The following is a 22,058-nucleotide window of genomic DNA, read 5'->3' as shown; positions in this document are numbered from 1 at the left end:
ACGAGCAACCAGTGCCCCGTAGCAAAGTCCCCCTTTGATAAATATTTGAAGTGTTTTCTGTTCTTCTAGTTAGTCCCAGATGCATACAAGCATCTTAATAAGCCAAGACAGTAAGAGGGTGAGGGGTGAAGAGTCCAAGGCGAAAGCTTGCTGCAATCTCCCCTCGAGCCAGAAGGCCGCTCCTGTCTTTAATGAGGGGCAGAGCACTGCAGTGTTTGCACAAGGATCCCGGGCACACTGGGCGCCAACCCTGCCTCCACCCTCCCATGCGAGTGTCTCGATCTCTGTGTGTCTGTTTCCTCACAGGTAACGTGAAGATAATAGCACCTCCTTTACGAGATGGTTGCAAGCATTAAATAAGCTAATGCGACATGCAAAATGCTTTTACAAGTTCCTGGCAGATATTAAGTGCCATATAAATATTAGCTGTTATTACTTGCCTACCGACTGTGGGTTGGAGCACGGAAGGCTGACGTCTTCCTGGGTCTCCAAACACCAAGCATCCCCGTATTAGGTCAGCGGAATCTGGCCGCTGACACCCTAACGATGGCAGCTTTGGAAGTGGGAAGAAGCCCGCCTGACTGACAGGGGTGTTGGAAGGAGAAATAATGTTCCAGGGGCAAGCAGTGGTTGCCATGGTTTCCAACGGGCAGAACTCCAAGGTCAATCCCTTGAAAATATTTCAGTGCTGATATGAGCGGGGTGATTCCTCGTCGCTCCTAATCATCTCCTCAGCACCAGGGCAGATTGCGGCAGAACAGCTCTGCTTTCAGGCAGGGGAGCAGGAGGGGGAAGTCTGAACAGGTGGAAATCAGAAAACACAGCCATCTAGCCGACCACCCACCATGCAGGCGAATACAGCTCATTCCCCAGGGGAGCCGGAAAAGGGACGCGCCGCTCGGAGAAATGCAATTCTAGCACCATGGGGGAATAAAGCATTTTATTATTAAGACTCTGGTCGGCTTTGATGAAGACCACTGAGGACAGCGTTGACTATTTGAAATTTTAGTTCTGCTCCCTGAGTGATTCATTTTTACTTCCCTGGAAAGTCAGGCCCTGGGCGCCAGGGAAATCGCAGCACACACACCTGTGGAAAAGGCCCACAGCACAGCTCACCACCCGACTTAACCCGCTGCGCGCCTGCCTCCAGCCCCGTGTGTGTTTCATCCTCCAAATCAATGCTCCACCCTTCCGAACTAAATTCCTCTCAGCCCAGCTGCAATATCCATTAAACATCTTCCTTTATAGGCCGGCTCAGGCTGTTTGGGGAAGCCTCTCCCCCCGGGCAGGGCCTTATTTCTCAGCCTGTTCTCCAGGGAAGCAGACGCCCCGTGTTCAGCATTCTGGGGAAGCCCCCTGCGCTGGGCCTGAAAGCAGGCATTTTATCCTGGGCAGGCGGGGGAGTCATTGTACAGACTCTAAAAGATGCGAGTTTCTCCAGTGTGGAAAGACTCTGCTTCATTAAGTAAAGTTACAAAAAAAAAAAAAAAACCCTCTCCCGATTATTAACAACTCAGGAAGTACCATTCATTATACATCGACCAGTCATTGGAATACTTTCAAAATGCTTTTAAATGACATCCTAGAAAAGTTAAGCCAATGTTGTTTTCTATTTTTGCAGCATATAACTCTTCTTTCTCTGGGGAAGCTGAGGCCTAGCCATCTATTTAGAGATTTAAGACGGGGAAAGAAATCATGGTTTTTTGAATGGCCACAGATTCAACAAAAATTGCTACCTCTAATGTCAACTAGCAACTTCTGAAATTTAGGTTACCTTTGAATTATTAATGAGGTTGAAATAATTATTCTCTCATTCAACAAACATTTATTGAGCATCAACTATGTGCTAGGTTCTTGGTCTTAGCAAGAACAGTAAAGTAAGACCCTGCCTTCAGGAAGCTTCTATCCCGGAGTACAAAGAGAAGAAATCAACACATATATATTATATTAGGTAGTGATAAGTGGTAGAAAAAAATCAGAGATGGCGGCGGGCAGGACCGGGGGGAGGGTGAGTGTGTGAGAGAGTGAGCAAGTGTGTGAGAGAGTGTGAGTGGACATTAAGGTGGACGACCAAACCTGAGCAGTGCAGAGACGTGGAGCAAAGGTCCCTGTGCTGTGGACGGGAGCAGCTGGCTACCTCAGTAAGTGGCCCTTCAGGGCGCTTCTCCCTGCGCCACTGGGAGGTCCCACCATTTTGGAAGATCCCAGGTCTTCCCTGGGAGGAGGCAGTGGGAGCAGCTAGGGCCCAGCAACCTGAGCCCACCAGCACACCAGGCACAGTGGACACTCTGTGTCAACACAGACTGGTGCACAGTAGTGGAGCTCCCAAGGTGCCGATCACGGAAGCCACAGACAGCCCGGAGCCCAGCACCATCCCCCATAGTAGCAGCCCAATCAAAGTAGAGATATACCCCCAGCAACAGAAGCTGGGGAGCAGACATCCAACCCCAGGCAACAGAAGTACAGACCAGCAGCTGAGACCCATCCCCAAAAACTACAGCAAAAGCTGAGCAGGAGTTGAGCCCCAGGGGGCAGCAGCACTCCCCAGCCGCCAGCGGCAGGACCTGGGGCTCCACAGAGGCCTGTGCGGTTCAGTAGCTCACAAGAGCAGTGGGAAGCCTGAGCCCCAGAGAGACTGCTGCGATACAGCTGCCCACCTGCAAGAACTGCAGGGTGTGGGGGAACCAGAGAGGCCTGTGCGACCCAGCAGGGACTGTGCCATCCAGTTACCTGCTGGACCTGTGGGGTGCTGAAGCACCAGAGAGGCCTGTGCAACCCAGCAGGGACTGTGCCATCCAGGGACTGGGACCTACGGGGAGCTGAAGCACCAGAGAGGCCTGTATGACCCAGCAGCCCATAATATAGGCATAGAGCCAGGTCCCAAAAGGGACTGTGAAATCCAGTTACCCTGGGGACCTTCAGGGTGCAGGGGCACCAGAGAGGCCTGTGCGACCTAGCTGCGCACAAGATAGGCTTAGAGGATGTGAAAATGGAGGTGGAGTGAATAGAAGCTACACAGACAATCTCCCAGGACCAAACGGGAAATACAACTAAAATAAAGACAAATCCTTGGGAAAAAGCAACAGAAAAGTAGCAGGACAGGACCATATAAGCAGGGACACTGGTAGGATCTGCAGAGGCACGAGAGGGTGGTGGGCTGGGAGCCCATGGGAAGCAGCAGTCTTAGCTGTGAGCAGCACTTTTGGGGAATAAAGACCAAGCCCGCTCCACAGCACAGAGAGCCGGAACATAGCCCTGAAGTGGCAGCCACTCACCTGGGGGCTAAGATAGAGGGAGGTTAGACTGAGCTGGAACTCTGTGGGGACACCCGAGATTTGGAGAGCACTCAGAGTTTTTGCTGAGTTGCGGCCACAAAGGATGGTGGCCAGGGTGCTCCTTCCCCAAGCTGTGGGGAAAAGCAGCAGTGCCCCCAACTCGGAGATTTAGCCTTTCACAGGTGAGGCAAAGAAAAGCAAATTGAGGCTCAGTAACAACTAGCACCTATCCCATCCTCTGAAAATCCTCTTATGCAGAACACCAGGGCTTCATTCCAAGGCACTGAATAACAGACTACTAGCCACGAGGAAAAAGCTAGAGGATAACTGAACCTTCCCTGGGCTTTCAAATCTATCCAGGAAAGTAAGACTTGACAGTAGTGTTTAACGTGGGACCACCCAGGCTCATCCAAACCCAGTAGAGGAAGCCACAAACAGCAGAACACCAACACCCAGAGGGAAAATTTGGCAGGCTCCAAAACCCACTGAGATAGCCAAAATGGTGAAACAAAGAAACAAATCCCAAATTAAAAAACAAGAAAACTCTATTGAAGACAAGATAAATAAAATGCAGCTAAGCAAATTATTAGAGGTAGAGTTCAGAGCCATGATCTTGAGGAAGCTCAACAGCATCAGTAAGGACATCAGCACCATGAGTAAAGATGTAGAAACATTGAAAACCAACCAAGTGGGAATGAAGAATGACATAGGAGAAATTAAGAACACATTGGAGCCCTGGCCAGTTTGGTTCAGTGGTTAAAGCATCAGCCTAAGGTCCAGAGAGACATGGGTTTGGTTCCCGCTAAGGGCACGTACCTCAGTTGCAGTTTGTCCCCGGTCCTGGGTTGTACAGGTGACAACCACTACTCAATGTGTCTCTTTCACATCAATGTTTCTCTCTCTCACTCTTCCTCTCTCCCCCTTCTACTCTATCTGAACAAAAAACTGAAAAAATGTCCTCGGGTGAGGATAAAAAAAATAAAAGAAAAGAACACATCGGAAGAACTAACCAGTGGAGTAGAGGAAGCTGAGGACCGGATCAGTGAATTAGAAGATAGGGTAGAAAAAATCAACCAATCAGAAAACCAAAAGGAAAAAAAACAATTTAAAAGCAGAAAAACAGCTTAAGAGAACTGTGGGACAACTGGAAACGTAATAACATTTGCATCATATGAGTCCCCAAAGAGGAAGAAAATGGGCAAGGGTTAGAGAATATATTTGAAGAAATAGTGACAGAAAAATTTCTAACTTGGTTAAGGAAGAAGGCATTTAAGTTCAAGAAGCACAGAGAGCCCCAAGTAAGAAGAACCCAAACAGGCCCACACCAAGACATATAGTAATTAAAATGCCAAAAATTAAAGACAAAGAGAGAATCCTAAAGGCAGCAAGAGATAAGCAATAGGTTACTTACAAAAGAACCTTCATAAGGTTCTCAGCTGACTTCTGAACAGAAACACTACAGGCCAGAAGAGAGTGGCATGAAGTAATCAAGGTCATGAAAAACAAGGATCTGAATCCAAGACTACTCTATCCGGCAAGGCTATCATTCAAAATGCAAGGTCAAATAAAGAGCTTCCCAGGCAAAAAAAAAAAAAAAAAAGGCTGAGGGAATATAGTAACACCAAACCAGCACTGCAAGATATGCTAAAAAGACTGCTGTAATTAGTAGAAGAAATAGGAAGAAAAATAGAACGACACTAAACAAAAAAATGGCAATACATAAGTACATATCGATTATCACCTTAAATGTGAATGTTTTGAATGCTGTGATAAAAGACACAGAGTAGCTGACTGGATAAGACAGCATGACTCACATATATGTTGTTTACAAGAGACCCGCCTCACAACAAAAGACTCATATAGGTTGAAAGTGAAGGGATGGAAAAAAATCTTTCAATCTTTGCAAACAGAAAGCAAAAAAAAGCTGGGGTAGCAATACTCATATCTGATAAAGTAGATTTCAAAATGAAGGCCATAACTAGAGACAAAGAAGGCCACTACATAATATTGAAAGGATCTATCCAACAGGAAGATATAACCTTGGTAAACATATATGCACCAAATTTAGTAGCACCAACATATATTAAAGATCTTTTGGAAGATTTCAAAGGAGAAATCAACAGCAATACGATCATAGCAGGGGACTTCAATACCCCGCTGACATCACTGAATAGATCTAGACAAAAAATTAACAAGGAAACACAGACTCTAAATGAAGCACTAGATCAAATTAATTTAATATCTACAGAGAATTACACCCCAAAACTGTGGAATTCACATTCTTCTCGAGTGCACATGGGACATTTTCAAAGATAGACCACATGTTAGGGCACAAACTTAGTCTCTACAAGTTCAAGAAGATTGAAATCATATCAAGCATCTTCTCAGATCACAATGGCATGCAACTAGAAATTAGTTGCAACAAGAACATGCAAAGACATTTGAAAACATGGAGGCTAAATAGCATGTTATTGAACAATGAATGGGTTACCATGGAGATCAAGGAAGAAAATGAAAACTTCCAGGAAACCAATGAAAATGGACACACAACAACACAAAATCTATGGGATGCAGTGAAAGCAGTTCTAAGCGGGAAGTTCATAGCACTATAGGCCTACCTCAATAAGCAAGAAAAATTTCTAATAGACTATCTAACCTCACAACTTAAAGAACTAGAAAGCACACAAAAAGAAAACCCGGAGCAAGTAGAAGGAAGGAAATAGTAAAGATCAGAGCAGAAATAAATGACATGGAGACCAAAAAAAAATTCAAAGGATCAATGAAACAAAGAGCTTGTTCTTTGAAAAGATAAACAAGATTGATGAACCCTTAGCTAGACTCACCAAGAAACAAAGAGAAAGAACCCAAATACACAAAATCAGAAATGAAAGAGGAGAAATAATAACTGACACCACAGAAATACAAAGGATCATTAACAAATATTATGAACAATTATATGTCAACAAATTCGACAATCTAAGCAAAATGGACAAATTTCTAGAAACACATAGTCTCCAAAAACTGAACCAGGAAGAGATATAAAACTTGAACAGACCAATAACAACAAAAGAAATTGAAGATGTAATCAAGACTCTTCCAGCAAACAAAAGCCCAGGCCCACATGGCTTCACGGGGGAATTTTACTGAACATTCAAAGAACTAATACCCATTCTCCTCAAACTATTTCCAAAAATTCAAGAAGAAGGAAGACTTCCAAACTCATTTTATGAGGCCAGCATATTTCTAATTCCAAAACCAGAAAAAGACACTACAAAGAAAGAAAACTACAGACCAATATCCCTGATGAACATAGATGCCAAAATCCTGAACAAAATACTAGCAAATCAAATCCAGCAATACATCAAAAAAATTATTCACCATGACCAAGTGGGATTCATCGCAGGGATGCAAGGCTGATATAATATTTGCAAATCAATAAATGTGATACACCACGTAAACAAAATGAAAAATAAAAATCATATGATCATATCAATAGATATTGAAAAAGCATTTGACTAATTCCAGCACCCATTTCTGATAAAAATGCTTAGAAATTTTGGAATAGAGGAATAATATCTCGACATAATAAAAGCCATTATTGAAAGACCTACAGCCAACATCATACTCAAATGGGCAAAAACTAAAAGCATTTCCCTTAAGAACAGGAACAAGACAAGGATGCCCATTTTTGCCACTCTTATTTAACATAGGACTGGAAGTCTTAGCCACAGCAATCAGACAGGAAGAAAAAATAAAAAGGATCCAAATTGGAAAGGAGGAAGTGAAACTGTCATTATTTGCAGATGACATGATACTATACATATAAAACCCCACAGACTCCATCAAAAATTACTAGACTTAATAAATGAATTTGGCAAAGTAGCAGAATACAAAATCAATGTCAAGAAATAGATGGCATTCTTATATACTAATGATGAACTCACAGAAAGAGAAACTAAAAAAACAATCCCATTTATCATCGCGGCAAAAAAATTAAGATACCTAGGAATAGACTTAACCAAAGAAATAAGGGACCTATTCGCAGAAAACTACAGGTCATTGAAAAAAGAAATAGAGGAAGATGCAAAAAGTAGAAGCACATACCTTGCTCATGGATTGGAAGAATTAACATCATTAAAATGTCCATACCACCCAAAGCAATTTATTGATTCAATGCAATCCCCATCAAAATACCAATGACATACTTCACAGAACTAGAACAAATACTTCAAAAGTTCATATGGAACCAAAAAAGACCTCGAATAGCCACAGCAATCTTGAAAAAGAAGAACAAAGTTGGGGGGATCACATTACCAGATTTCAGGTTATACTACGAAGCCACTGTAATTTAAACAGCCTGGTACTGGCACAAAAACAGGCATATAGACCAGTGGAACAGAACAGAGAACCCAGAAATGGACCCAAGGCAATATGCTCAATTAATATTTGACAAAGGTGGCAAGAGCATATAGTGGAATAAAGACAGCCTCTTTAATAAATGGTGTTGGGAAAATTGGACAGCTACATGCAAAAAAATGAAACTAGACCATCAACTTACACCGTACATAAGAATGAACTCAAATTGGATAAAAGACTTAAATGTGACTCATGAATCCATAAAAATCTTAGAAGAAAATGTAGTCAACAAAATTTCAGGCATCATACGCGGCAGAATTTTCACTGATACATCACCTAAGGCAACAGAAACAAAGGAGAAAATGAACACATGGGACTACATCAAACTCAAAAGCTTCTGCACAGTGAAAGATACAGTCATCAAAATGGAAAGGCAACCCACTGTATGGGAGAGCATAATTGCCAATGATATTTCAGATAAGGTGTTAATTTCCAATATATAGAGAGTGCTCATACAACTCAACAAATGGAAGACAAAGAACCCAATTAAAAAATGGGCAGAGGAACTAAATAGACACCTCTCCAAACAGGACATATAAATGGCTAAGAGACATATGAAGAAATGCTCAACATCACTAATCATCAGAGAGATGCAAATTAAAACAACAATGAGGTATCACCTCACACCTGTCAGAATGGCAGCCATCAACAAATCATCAAACAAGTGTTGGCGAGGGTGTGGAGAAAAGGGGACTCTAGTACACTGCTGGTGGGAATGCAGACTGGTGCAGCCACTATGGAAAACAATATGGTGTTGCCTCAAAAAATTAAAAATTGAACTTCCATTTGACCCAGTGACCCCACTTCTAGGAATATACCCTAAGAAGCCTGAAATAGCAATCAGAAAGAATATATGTACCCCCATGTTTGTAGCAGCACTATTTACAGTAGCTAAGATCTGGAAACAGTCCAAGTATCTATCAGTAGACAAATGGATAAAAAAGCAGTGGTACATATACACAATGGAGTACTACACAGCTGTAAGAAAGAGAGATCTTTTATCCTTTGAGACGACATGGAGGGACCTGGAAAGTATCATCCTAAGCAAAACAAGCCAAACAGAGAGAGACAAGTATCATATGATCTCACTTATTTGTGGAATATAGTGAATATAACAGTCTGAGGAATGGGGTAGTCCCAGAGACGTGGAAGTGGGGTACAGACTGACAATCCCCAGAAGAGAGGGGTGGTGGGGGAGAGATAAACCACAGAACTTATATGCATGTATGCATGAACAATGGACATGGACAACAAAGCTGGGGACAGGGTGGGAAGGGAGGGGGAGGGGGAATCAGTGGGAGGAAAAAGGAGAAACATCTGTAACAAAAATAAATAAATTTAAAAAAGAGAGAGAGAATGGCAGAAATTCTGAATCTTATGGAAAAGAGAGAAACAAAGAATGGGCAAAAAAGATGTGCTTTTATTTGCCTTGGTTGTATAATATTGATTAGTTTTCAACAAAGTATTTGTGGGTTGGTTTAATTGTTTGAGTGGAATAAAAAAGGTTTTATTAGTTAAAAAAAAAAAGAAAGAAAAGAAAAAGCAGGATAAAAGAACAGGTGTGCAGGGATAAATAGCTTAGAAGCTTAGATAGACCGAAGGAAGGAGAGGTGACATTTCAGTGGGGACGTGAATCAAGCGAGGGAGTAAGCCATGCAGATGGGTTTGCAAATTTAGTTTACATATTTCATTTGCCTAATGGTGTCAATGGCCAAAGTGGCTTGAGAACATGGCTATCTGATTTCTGAATGGTGGATGACTCTTTCTTTAATTTTTTTTTAATGAGCTAGTAATTCTGATTCAATTATGACACAGATACATCCTAATGGTCCCTTTAAGGATTTTTTAAAATTACGGACATGTAACAGTTTGGATGAGCAGAGGGTTTGGTCCTAGCTGACTGAAGTTCATAGCGGGCTGAAGACAACGTTCAACTTCTTAATAGTCTTTATGCTCTAAGTTTCTTGAGGGGACATCAAGAGAACAGCTTCTGTCCCACTGGGGAAGAATCCTAAAAACAATGTTGTTAGACGAAGGAATGTGCAGTTGAAGCTTGACAAGATGTCACTCACTTCTAAGGAGAAAGACAGAGAGGTTCAAATAGAAGGATCTGACCTAAGATGATGTGAAGGATACCTCTGTGAATGCAGGTTGTAAGGTCCAGGAAAATTTTCTTGTAGTGTTTTCATTGTATTTAGTTTCAATGAATAAACTCAGGTTCACATACTCCGTTTTAAAAAGTACAGGATGTGAACAAGGAAAGCCTTCCGTCATACCCATCATGCCCAGCAGCTGGCCTGATTGACCCACAGCCATGGAGCAGTGCCCAGAGCGGGAGCTGTTTCAGAAAGTCTCCCGGTCACTGACCTACAGTCCAGCTACTGCACCATCTACTTCCGAAGGACACACCCCTGCATTCCTCATCCTGACAAGGATGTTTGAAGAGACACTCCTTTATTGTATGTGCCACCATAGTATGCAGGGTTGTTCCTGGATTTCGTGAGTTCTTCAAAGTGGAAAGCTACGTAGGCATGCCAGATGGGACTGACTTGGCATGGTTACCTATTGGATATAGAACGAATTCGTGTCCAGTTGCTGCTGTGCCTGATGATGCATCTCACCAGCTTGGACTTGACTGTGCCGCTATGCACATCCTGGTGGCACTATGTCTAGACTCACGGGACAATTCACATATACGGGCTGCATAAAGTTGGCTTAGTGCATTCAAGGCAGGATGAAACACAATGCATGCAACTTATTCTCCCCTTGAGACATCATTTTGTGTGGCACAAACTGCTACATATAATTGGTCACATCAAATGCTGGTTGTTATACTTGCTACATGGATTAGAGGATTAGCCCAACACTTGATGGTTTAAGTACATATGGAAGCAGTTTGCTAAGGAAGCACAAATGAGCCGTCTCATTGCCATTAATACATTTCTTTTTTAATCCTCACCTGAGGATATCTTTCCGTTTATCTTCAGATAGAGTGGGAGGGAGAGGGAGAGAAAGAGAGAGAGAGAAATATGGATGTGAGAGAGATACATCGATTTGTTGCCTCCTGTACTACCCCGACCAGGGCTGGGAACCAAACCACAACCGAGGTACGTGCCCTTGACCAGAATCGAACCTGCCACTCTTTGGTCCACAGGCCAACACTCTAACTGCTGAGCCAAACTGGCCAGGGCCATCAATACATTTCCTTTTTTTAAAAATATTTTTTCTTTATTGATTTTAGAGAGGAAGGGAGAGGGAGAAATAGAAACATTGATGAGAGGAAACATCGACTAACTGCCTCCTGCATGTCCCCCACTGGGGACTGGGCCCACAACCGGGGCATGTGCCCTGACCGGGAATCGAACTGGTGACCTCTTGGTGCGTGGGTCGATGCTCAGCCACTGAGCCATACTGGCCGGGCATCAATACATTTCTTAAGAACAGAGGCACATGTCCAAGAAGTTTCTTCAGAAAAATGGACTCTGCGAGTGGCAAGAACAAAATGGAATAGGGGTACTGAATTCCATGATAGTGAGTTGATTAATGAGGCAAGTGACTCTCACACTGACTCAAAAGATATCCCTGGAGCAACTAACAGAAAAGATAGATTCCCTACAAATTACAATGAATAATCTGGTCAAGCTTATTGATGCCAAATTCCAGCTGTTGGAGCAGAGGTGGACAAGCTACAGATAGATGTCTCCTTCATGCACTCAAGGTCTGTGCAAGGAGCTCACCGTGTTGGGATCTTTTATTCAAGTCTTGTTCCCAACAGAATCAAGCCTCCTTCTGCTGTGACTGCGTCCTCTGCTCCGGGATCTGATGCTAAAAGCAATTTTTACAGCAGTGGAAGGGCTGGTGATTATCAAAGGTCACAATGACCCAAGCACAAGAGAAGTGAAACACTGTGACATTTTCATCTGGCAGACAACACCACAGCTCCAGCGAGGGTCACCACGGAACACCACATCCTGTGTGGCCACCAAGCCCCACACACCCAACCAGACTGAGCACAGCCCCCCGCCCCCCCCATGTGCCAGTAAGTTAGTCCACCGTAGAGGATATAGACATGAAAAATAAATAAATTACAGGATGCAATCTCATTACAAGTACAGATGGCTGCTTTGAGAGAATCAAGGTATGACTTTTTTATTGATTTTGAGAGAGAGAGGAAGGGGGATAGATATCCACATGAGAATGCACCACTGGAGCCTGAAATCCACCCCCACCGGGGGCACACAGGCCCCTGTACAGGATGACGCCCAACCAACTGAGCCACACTGGGACCAGGGCAAGGCATGACTTCTAAAGTTGGTTGTTATCACCGGAATTCTGCTCAGCTGTAAGAAAGAAGGACATCTTACCTTTTGCAACAGTATGGAGGGACCTGGGGAGTATCATGCTAAGTGAAACAAGCCAGTCAGAGAAAGACGTATCACATGATCTCACTTATATGTGGAATCTAATGAACAAAATAAACTGACAAAATAGAAACAGAAGCATGGATACATAGAACTGACTGACAGCTGTCAGAGGGGGGAGGTGCAGACTAGATGAAAGAAGGCGAAGGGATTAGTCAAAGAACATATATGCATGGCCCATGGGCACAGACAGCAGTGTGCTGATGGCCAGAGGGACGGAGGAGGGGGCTGGGTGGAGGTGTGCAAGGCAGGGGAGGGGAGAATAGGGACATCTGTAATAGTGTCAACAATAAAAATAAAGTTAAAGTAAAGATAGTAATTATAAAAGGGGGCCCATTTCAACTTTTCTGATTTCCCTTGGTCCCTGTCACTGTTCTGCTACCTCACAGTGAGCAAGGATTGCCTGAGGGCATCTTGTTTGAATACGGTAATCCTTCCCGGTCTAAAATGCCTCTCCCCACAGTGCTCCATTCTCTGGCATTCTGGTGCATATGTGGGAGAACAATTAAATGTCAGAAAAATCCTATAAAGCATTTTGAATCTTCCAAAGAGGAGGACAGTATGCCAGGCAGCTGTGGTGCTAAGTGTATAAGTGTGTTCCAGTTCTTTTTTGTAAAAGAGGACAGCTCAGGTATTGTGTGTGTATTTAAGTCTTGACTAATCAGAATAATCGTTAACCAGAATATGCCATTCCCCAATTATGCTGTAGAACAAAACACTGTTCAGAAAAGCTTTGTGGCACTACTCATATCTCTAGTTTTTTTTTATTTATTTTTATCCTCACCCGAGGATATTTTTCCATTTTTTGTACAGATAGAGTGGGAGGGAGAGAGAGGAAGGGAGAGAGAGAGAGAAACATTGATGTGAAGGGACACATCGAGTGGCTGCCACCCGCACGACCAACCAGGGCCGGGGACAAACTGCAACCGAAGTACATGCCCTTAGCGGGAACCGAACCCGGGTCTCTCCGGACCGCAGGCCGACGCTCTAACCGCTGAGCCAAACTGGCCAGGGCTCATATCTCTAGTTTTAAAGATGAGTTTCTTTGGTTTGGAAAAGGAGGGAAATGAGTACATGAGAGCCTGTCCAGATACTATGTTTTAGGACTAACGTCCAAAGTCTCCAGAACACCACCTCTACCTAATATTTTTGTTCTCCTCTTCCTTAATTGCATAGCAAAGTGATGAAGATACTGAAAAGAGGTGGTACCATGAGGAAGAGTTGGTAAAAGAGGAGCAGATTTGGTTCTGAGAAGTTGTTAGGGATGCGGAGCAAGGAGAGAAATGCCTCACCCATTTCTCGCTTTTCCCCGTCAAACAACAAAGGCTGGTACTGAATGTGCTAACACTATCTTTGTAGGGAAATGGTGATCTTTCTGGGGTATCAGAGGGAGTAAGCATGCTAATTGCCATCGCTAGATCTGCCAAGTGGGAGTCATGCTAAGAATTATGAATAATTTTAGGGCAAAGTCTTAGGAACTTAAAAATCAATCTATTTAACATTAAATAAACACCTTCTACATGCCCAACACTCACCTCAGTGCGGTGAAGAACATAAAAGAAGTATAAAACATAGTCTCTGTTTGGCATTTAGTATTTGATTCACACACTTGGCTAAGCAAGGTGAGAGACATGGAAGAAGCTAATGCATGAACGTTGCCTTCTAGGAGCTCATGGATTTGTGGGAAAGACAAGGTATGCACTTGCAACACTTACAATGTGATCGTAGGCAGGAAATGTGAGCCGCCCGAAGAGTTTACAGAGAGTCTATGAACAGTTGCTCATTGGAAGGTTGCTGGCAGTAGAATCCATTGGTGAGAAAAGATTTAGCTTGTAACTTTGGGGTCTTTCCCCATAAATTAATTTATGAGGAAATCCACAAAGGGAAGAAATTCAGGCAAACAAACACACACAGAGCAGCAGGCACTTCTGAAAGAGATAGCAGCCTACAAGCACATTAACACCTGGAAAGAATCTCAAAATGTTGAACACAAAGTTGCTACATGACCCAGCAATTCCATTCCTAAGTATATACTCAGAAGGACTGAAAACCTATCTGCACAAAAACTTGGACACATTTGTTCATAGATGCATTACTTATCGTAGCCAAAAAGTGGAAACAACCTAAATGTTCACCGATTAATGGATGGATCGGGAAATTGTGTTTTGTCCATTCCTAAGAGTGAACCTGAGTGGAGTTCTTTCTTAGAAATGAAGAAAAGCCAAGGACAGAACATAGGAGATCCACAGAAACAAGATTCTGTCTAGCGCTTTGCCCCTCTTATGGCGTCATGGGGAATTTTTTTTAAAAGGAAGAAAAGAAAGAAAAATCCTGTAAAATGTGTCTGAAGTAAGAAGAAAAAAAAAAGTGGGGTATTAGGTGTCATTTTTACATTGGCAACTTAAAGTTGTGGAATCATCATTTGTATATATTTTATTAAAGATGTTAGAGTGATATAATAACTATTTAGAAATAGTTTCAAACACACAGAGCGGTACAGTAGTACAGAGGACAATCATATGTCTTTATTTGGATACACTTGTTAACACTTTGCCCCATTTGCTTTATCCTTTATGTTTACACACTCTTCTTTCTTCATTGTCGTTGACCCCTCCACGGCCGCTCTGTCATACAAACAGATTTAGAAACATCATGGCCTTTTACCTAATATATTAATGTGCAGTGTATATTTTTTAAGAGTAAAGTATTATCTTATATATCCAGAGTATGATTATTAACTTCAGTAAATTTAACATTGCTATAACATTTATTTATTTTATCTGTGTTCTTAAATTTATGTCTATTGCACATATATGGTGGAAATACTCTATCATGGTACACCTCTCTTCCCACGTTTATGTTTAGTGACATCGTGTAGGTAGCTTAAAACTGTCCATTGTGGAAGTATTTATACCATAAAAATTAGCAAACACTATGAATTAGGGCTTGGTTTTTCATTTTTGTTTTGTTGATTTTCTACACTTAGGTGATAGGGAAAATGTTAATAGCTGTACATTGTAAAAGCACAAAGAATTGAAGAAAGGCATTTTTTTTTTTAGTGTTTGAAACTATCAACAGATTGAGCAAAGAATGCACACATGTGATATATCAGATAAGGGGTTAATTTTCAATATATAGAGAGTGCTCATACAACTCAACAAATGGAAGACGAAGAACCCAATTAAAAAATGGGCAGAGGAACTAAATAGACACCTCTCCAAACAGGACATACAAATGGCTAAGAGACATATGAAGAAAAGCTCACCATCACTAATCATCAGAGAGACGCAAATTAAAACAACAAAGACATGTCACCTTACACCTGGCAGAATGGCCGCCATCAACAAATCATCAAACAACAAGTGTTGGCGAGGGTGTGGAGAAAAGGGGACTCTAGTACACTGCTGGTGGGAATGCAGACTGGTGCAGCCACTATGGAAAACAATATGGTGCTACCTCAAAAAATTAAAAATGGAACTGCCATTTGACCCAGTGATCCCACTTCTAGGAATATACCCTAAGAAGCCTGAAACACCAATCAGAAAGAATATATGTACCCCCATGTTTGTAGCAGCACTATTTACAATAGCTAAGATCTGGAAACATCCCAAATGTCCATCGGTAGACGAATGGATAAAAAAGCAGTGGTACATATACACAGTGGAGTACTGTGCAGCTGTAAGAAAGAAAGATCTCTTATCCTGTGAGACGACATGGTGGGACCTGGAAAGTGTCATCCTAAGTGAAACAAGCCAAACAGAAAAAAACAAGTATCATATGATCTCACTTATTTGTGGAATATAATGAACATAACAGTCTGAGGAATGGGGTAGTCCCAGAGACGTGGAAGTGGGGTACAGACTGACAATCCCCAGAAGAGGGGTTTGGGGAGAGATGAACCACAGAATTTATATGCATGTATGCATGAACAATGGACATGGACAACAAAGCTGGGGACGGAGCAGGGAGGGATGGAGAGGGGGGAATCAGTGGGGGAAAAAGGAGAAACATCTGTAACAAAAATAAATAAATTAATTTAAAAAAAAAGAATGCACACGTTATTGAAAAGCAAGTGGAGTTCTTTCTTGTTTCACTTTGGTCCTAAATATACAAGAAAATAATAATGAACATTCCGGTCAGAGCTACCCTTGTTGATCAATAACAGAAGCAATTTCTTAGCTAAATCAGATAATAAGAATTTATTCATAACCTGATTTTGTCAAATTGTGATCAACTTATAACCATTGGTTGGTTATAGATACAGGAGTTGGGCAGCCCTGCCAGTGTGGCTCAGGGGACTGAGCGTCGTCCCATGGACTGAGAGGTCCTGGTTTGATTCCCCATCAGGGCACATGCCCGAGTTTCAGGCTCAATCCCCAGTGCAAGGCATGCAGGAGGCAGCCGATCGATGTTTCTTTCTCACATCAATGTTTCTATCTGTCTCTCCCTTCCTCTCTTTCTAAATAAAATCAATAAAAATATATTTAAAAAATAGGAAAAAAAAGAGTTGGGCAAAACACAACAAATAAGAAATTTATAACAAGATCAGATTAAATCAATGAAAAATGAAAAAACAAAATTTCAGCCATCTTAATTCATTTCCGAATTCATTTCTGCAAAAAAAGAGAAAACTATATTGTTTACTACTTTTTTTAAAAAGTATTTTAAAAAATTGTTTTATTTGTTAATTTATAGAAAGAGAGCAAGAGAGAGGGAGAAAGAGATGGAAACATTAATGAGAGAGAATATCAATTGGCCACCTCCTGCATGCCCCGCACTGGGGATCAGGCCCACAACCTGGGCATGTGCCCTGACAGGGAATCGAACTGCCGACCTCTTGGTGCATGGGTTAAGGCTCAACCTCTGAGCCACACCTGCAGGGCAATTTAATTGTAAGTTTCATATGATCGTGGGAGGAAATGATTTCATAGTTTGCCTACTTTACTATCTTGACCACAAGTCCTCTGTGAGGATATTATTTTTGTTTTCCACATTTGTAGAAGAGGAAAGGAATCAGAAAGATCAAGTCACTTATCCAAGATCACACAGCTAGTTAGGAATAGAAGAGGACTGTCCCTTCTATTATAAAACATTTTTTTTTGTTTTATTGAGATATAATTCATATATAACATTGCATCAGTTTTAGGTGTACAGGATGATTGTTTGATACATATATGTATTTATTGAGAAATGATTATCAGAGTAAGTTTAACTAACCTACATCACCACACACAGTTACCAATTTTTTTTCTTGTAATGAGAACATTTATCCCTTCAGATAAATACCCAGAAGTGAAATTGCTGGATCATGTTAGTTCCAGTTTTAATTTTTTTTTTTTTATCCTCACCCAAGGACATTTTGTATTTATCTTCAGATAGAGCAGGAGGAAGAGAGAGAGAGAAACATCAAGGTGAGAGAGACACATCGACTGGTCGCCACCCACACAACCCCAACCAGGGCGAGGACAAACTGCAACTAAGGTACATGCCCTTAGCGGGAACCAAACCTGGGACTCTCCCGTCCGCGGGCCGATGCTCTAACCACTGAACCAAACCAGCCAGGGCTAGTTTTAATTTTTTGAAGAACCTCCATACTGTTTTCCATAGAGGCTGCACCAAATATATATATATATATATATATATATATATATATATATATATATATATAATTTTTTTCTGGATATATATATATATATTTCTGAATATATATATATATAATTTCCACCGACAATGCACAAGAGTTCCCTTTCCTCCGCATCCTCACCAACACTTATCTAACAGGTGTCAGGTGGTATCTCATTGCGGTTTTGATCTGCATTTCATGATGATTAGTGATGTGGAGCACCTCTTCACATACCTATTGGCCATTTATATGTCTTCTCTAGAGACATGTCTATTCATTTTCTTTGTCCATTTCTTAATTGAATTGGTTTTTTTTTCTATTGAGTTGTAGGATTTTCTTATATAATTTGGATATTAACTTTTAATCAGGTATGATTTTCAAATATTTACTCCCATTCCATAAGATGTCTTTTCATTTCATTGATATACAGGAGCTTTTTAGTTAATATAGTCATATTTGTTTATTTTTGCTTTTGGTGTCAAATTTAAGAAAGCATCTCCAAGGCTAGTGTTAAGGAGCTTACCCCCGTGTTTCCTTCTAGGAGTTTTATGGATTCAGGTCTTCTGTTCAAGTCTTTAATATATTTTGAGTTTATTTTTGTGTATGATGTAAGATAGTGGTCCACTTTCATTCTTTTGCAAGTGACTGTCCAGTTGTCCCAGCACAATTTATTGAAGAGACTGTACTTTCCCCAGATACAATAGTTTTACATAACCTGTCTACATTCTAATTTTGTCAACTGACACCGCATATTAGTTATGTATTGCTGTATAACAAATTACCCTGAATCTTAGCTGTTTAAAAAGGACAAATATTTACGATTTCACATTTTCTGTGGGTTAGGTGTCTAGACGTCCCTTTCCTGGGTCCTCTGGCTCTGGGTATCTCAGCAGGTGATGACTGTGGTCTCATTTGAAGACTTGCCTGGGGAGGATGCACTTTCACGCTCACCCACAGGGCTGTGGCAGGATTCCGTGAGTCAGCACCATTGGCCAGAGGCCTTCTCAGTTCTTTGCTCCCTCGACCTTTCCGTGGAGCCGTTCACAGCATTGCAGCTGGCCTGCCTCACGACGAGAGAGCGAGGAGACACGCCCCCCGAGTGGATGCCTCAGTCATTTTTTATAAGTTAATCTTTGAAGTGACATTTCATTACTTTTGCCATTTTCTATTCATAAATAAGTCAATAAAGTCCAGTCCACATTTAGGGAGACTGATTACTCAAGGGTGCAAATCTCAGGAGGTACAGTTTTTGGGAAGTATCTTGGAGGCTGCCTACCACACCCCGTAATGCTTCTAATACACGGTCCAGTCTAGAATCATATATTGCATTTAATTGACATCTCTTTTATCTCTCCTCCTCCTCCTCCTCCTTCTTCTCTTAATGACACTGACATTTTTGATAAAAAACACTTCTCATTTTTAAAACAGAATGTTCCTTATATGACTTAGTGTGATAATTCCTCATTATTAGATTCAGGCTATGCATTACCAACTGAACATTATGTGAGCAGTGCTGTCTCCTCGTAGGGTACTACCTTAGTCAGTTTGGGCTATGACCACAGACTACTGCAGACTGGGTGGTTTACAGACAACAGATATTTATTTCTCACAGTTCTAAAGGCCGGGAAGTCCAAGATGAAGCCACTAGAAGATTCATTATTTTGTGAAGGACATCTTTCTGGTTCATAGAGAGTCATCTTTTTGCTGCCTCCTCACCTGGTAGAAGGGACTAGGGACTCTCTAGTGTCATAAGGACACTAATCCCTTTCATTAGCATTCTAACCTCATGACCTAATCTCCCCACTGCCTAAAACTATCAGTTTGGGAATTAGGTTTCAGTATATGAACTGTGTGTGGCCACAAGCATTCAGTCTACAGGCAGGTACATCCAGAGGCATATGATCCGTGCCCCTCATTGTTGATGTAAATTTTGATCCCTGCTCAAGGTGCTGTCTGATTTCTCCACTTAATAATTATATAGTGCAATCTTTGAGAAGATACTTTAAGACCATGCAAAAAGCCTGTTCCTCACCAAGAAATTTCCTCTAGATTCAGCATCGAGATGATTCTTAAACAGCCTTTACCTCAATGGTAGTAAAGTTTTTCCAGCTCCAGCGCACCCTCCATACCTACCAGTTGACACAATGTGTTTTCATTAGTCTTCCTGGGCTACCGTAACAAGGTACCATAGACTTGGCTGATTTGACAACAGAAATTTATTTTCTTATGGTTCTGGAGGCTGGAAGTCTAAGATCAATGTTCTGGCAGGGTAGCTTTCTCCCGAGGCCTCTATTTTTGTCTTGCAGACTGTCATCTTATTGCTCTGTCCTCACATGGCTGTTTTACTGTGTGCATGTGCCCCTGGTGTCTCTCTCTCTCTTTTTAAAAAGAACATCAGTCCTATTGGATTATCACACCCCCCTCCACCTCCTTTATGACCCCTTCTAACCTTAACTATTTCCTTAAAGGCCCTATTTCCATATCTAGTCTCATTGGGGCTTAGGCTTTCAACATAGGAATTGTGGGGGACACAATTCAGTCCATACCCATATCCTACTGTAAAAAGAGTCCCCCTTCTCATGCATTTATTTATATCTCTGCTTGTTAGTGTATAGATTCATGGATTCCCGTTTTCTTTATTAATGGTCTGTAATTAAATACTATCTTCACTGTGGTGTTCATATTGTCCCCGACGTGGGCAGTGGAAGACCCTCCAGGCTGGCTCTCCTTTCCTTATGACGTGCCCCCGTTCGGGCACTGCCTCAGGTCCTAGCAGGAGGTTTTTCCGGCTCCCACTCAAGGGACATGGTGTCTGCTCAGTCTTCTGACTGCACTGAATGTCGCAGCAGCGTACACTTTAAAACGGCTAATTCTGTGCTGTGTGCATTTCTCTGAGAAACTGTGGTTCCTTCTAGCCGGAAAACTGCATTCGAAGTAAGAGCTTGGTGTTAGGTGTGCTCACTGCTACTTGGTTTGTTTGTTTGTTTGTTTTTACAGTGGATAGAGTTAGAATATACATAATTATACACATATATCACACACCAATACACACATAAACACGCATATATACATATTTCAGAAATCACAAGTCCACATTCATAGCTCCAGTTGCAGTCCATTCCTCCTACATGGTGTCTTCCCCTTCGCAGACTTATAACTCTCTTCTCCCACAGTGAGAACCCCGCTCCCAACAACATCAACATCTGTACTCATTCGCTCACTACTAAACACCATCTACAATAGCTTCAGGATCACTGTGCCCCCACTACAAAACACACCTATTCAACAGTTTAGTATTTGTTTACAGTTCTCCCCAGACCTCACCTTACCCAAGTCTGCCAGAGTGTAGTCTCATGCTTGTTCATAGGGTACTTGGATTAGTTTTTCTGTTTTCCTTTACAGTGTCATTATTCATTTAAAATAAATTGTTTTTCTTCCCCCAGTTTGCTTTTAATATATTTTCTCTTCTCCCATATTTGTTTTAATTTCTTTTTAAATATATAGAACATTAACAAGCTTCCAAAAATCAAGACCATGCAAAAGCTATACGCAGACAAGTGTTGCTCCTTCTCACCTCTCTTCCACCTGTTTGCACTTACCCCTCGTAGGGGATCCATTTGATCATTCTCTGGCTTATTCCTGTTAATCTTTTTCTTTTAAGATAAGGAGATATGTATATTTTTTCATTTCCCTTTTATTCACACAAGTAAGCATTTTATATATATATATATATATATATATATATATATATATGCTTTTTTATACTCTGCTTTCTTTTTTTTTTAATCCTCACCCAAGGATATTTTTTTAGTGATTATTTATGTACTTATTTATTTTAGATAGAGTCGGGGGGGGGGGGACAGAGAGAGAGAAACATCGATATGAGAAAGACACATTGATTGGTTGTCTCCCGCACAACCCAGACCAGTGCCAGGAATCAAACCCTCAACTGAGGTACATGCCCTTGACTGGGAACCGAACCCACGACTCTTTGGTCCACAGGCCAGCACTCTAACCATTAAACAAAATAGGCCAGGGCAGGATATGGGTTTTCCTTCATTGATTTTTGAGAGAGAGAGAGAGAGAGAGAGAGAGAGAGAGACATCAATCTCTTATGCCTCTCTTATTCACCCAGACTGGGTACTGAACCGGGGACCTAGGTATGTGTTCTGATCGGAATCAAACAGCTTTGTTGGTGCACAGGACAACTTTCAACCAACTGAGCCACCCAGTCAGGGCTACACTAAAACACTTGATATCATTTTATATAGTCTGCTTTATTCCTTTTTCACAGCTGCATAGTACTCCATTATGTGTGTTTAC

The sequence above is a fragment of the Molossus molossus genome, unplaced genomic scaffold (assembly GCF_014108415.1).
Source record: "Molossus molossus isolate mMolMol1 unplaced genomic scaffold, mMolMol1.p scaffold_m16_p_14, whole genome shotgun sequence".
NCBI lineage: Eukaryota > Metazoa > Chordata > Mammalia > Chiroptera > Molossidae > Molossus > Molossus molossus.
Note: the sequence above shows the minus strand (reverse complement) of the source record.